The sequence below is a fragment of the Phytophthora infestans genome, genomic scaffold, assembly GCF_000142945.1.
Source record: "Phytophthora infestans T30-4 supercont1.234 genomic scaffold, whole genome shotgun sequence".
In the NCBI taxonomy this organism is placed as follows: Eukaryota; Oomycota; class Peronosporomycetes; order Peronosporales; family Peronosporaceae; genus Phytophthora; species Phytophthora infestans.
Window position 1 is genome coordinate 39,608 of NW_003303525.1, and position 2,040 is coordinate 41,647.

Below are 2,040 nucleotides of genomic sequence, written 5' to 3' on the forward strand. Positions count from 1 at the left end.
TGAAGAACCTACGGACCGAGTGGGCCAAATCTCACGTGAGATGTTTTGGTTATATCATGACTCCAAACTCGCTTCCTGTCATCTTCCCGAGGTATCCTACATTTTAATTGAACCGGGGACGAACGCGCTGCAACAGATAGGGCGTGGAAACTACGACCCGGTTATTGACCGCTCTGCAGAACCGCTTCGCAGCAGGATACACGCCTCCATCAATCATGGCCTTCGATGAGGCTATGTTGCCTTCGAGATCAACGTTCAACCGGATGAGAGTGTATATGAAGGATAAGCCACACAAATGGGGAACGAAACTATTCATGCTGTGTTGTTCAGCGACTGCATATTGCATCCGGTATGTAGGACGTGCTCTTTGGCACGTCACTTTTTTTTGGTTGCTAAGTTGGCTTATCATGTACGGTACAAACTAATATTTTTACTATGATGTACGATACAGGTTTGAAGTTTATTGTGGCAAAAAGGAGAGGGCTGGAGGAACAAGTTCTACTGACTACAAGTCCGGCCCTGCAGCCGTCGTGCGCAACCTCCGCGCGGTATTTGGCCCCACGGCTCCTGCAGACGGTTCCATGCGCCTCGTTGTGACAGACCGGTTCTACACGGCAGTGCCGCTCTCGGTTCAGCTGCTTACCATGGGTTTCTACTCTATCGGCACTGTGCGTACCGACCGCTTGGGGCTCAGCACTAAGTTGATACCAAAAAAGCAGAAGGGTGACAAAAAGAAGCCGCCTCGGAAACCGAAGAACCGACCATCAAATATTGAGAGAGGCACGTACTCAGTGGCCAAAGCACTCCAAGTTCCTGACATGAAAGTTGTGCGTTGGTGGGATACACGATCGGTGCACATGCTAAGCACAGGTGGAAGTGTTGCGATTGACCGAATAGTACGCCGTGAGAAGCTGACGGGTGAACAACAAGAAGTGGCCTGCCCCCGTATTGTGAAGGATTACCAGACGTACATGGGAGGTGTCGACGTGCACGACCAGCTGCGTCTGCAAAGGTAAAGTGCATCAATATTGTACATCCAAGTTATGGATATATCTAATCGTGTATGATACATGTTGTAGATACTCGCTGCAGCTATGTATCAAGTACAAGAAATACTATAAGTCTCTATTTCTCGGACTCGTTGATCTTGCCATTATCAATGCCGTCATTGTCTACAACGCCAGACAGACTAAGGCAAACAACCCGCAGCTGACTCACGTAAAGTTTTTGAAGCAACTACATCTAGAGTTGTGTCAGCTACGCGAGGAGGACTGGGCGACTTTGCACGACAACGCGTGCTTACAAGTGACACCAACCAAACCGATGCAGCGCACAAATTCTCGCCAAGCCGCACACCAACCTGTGCAAAATGACGAGTGGCGCAGTGGCAACAACCAGCAAGGGCGGAAGCGCCGTACGAGAGCGTGCAAGGTCTGCTCGCTCTTGAAGGGCACCGACAACGCGAGAGGTGGAGATTCGTCAGTATAGTGTAGCGAGTGTAAGCTGCCCAACACGTCGAAGAGACCCATGGCTTGGCTAGTTTCCTCTGTGAGAAGGTTCGTCACACGTACAACGGAGCTGCAATGTCTTGCTTGGAACATCTGGCACAAGGCTGAAGAGAAAACGGAGCGGCTGCTCCCCAGGAAGGCAGTGAAGCGCACGATCCGCGCACGTACACCGGGAGGTTCGGAATGTTTGAAAGCGAGGAAAAGGATGAGGCTGAGAGTGTCCAGTCGTCCGGAGATGAAACCACGACGAGCGGCTTGCATCAGCCAAAGCGGGCTCGCCGCGCTCCGGATGCTGAGATGACTGACTGATCAAAGGCGTCGATCGTAAATTTTTACTTAGGTTTTGTATGCCCTCAATATTACGATATTGAACTTGACTGCATATGTTCCATTGGTTTAGTTATGTACCAAGCTTGTTCAACCTATGCCCGCCTTACCAGTTCCTGTCACACATGCAGGTACCGGTTTTGTAGTCTACTATACACGTTTATTTGACTAAAGTGTATATCGCTCGTTTTCGAACCTTCGACAA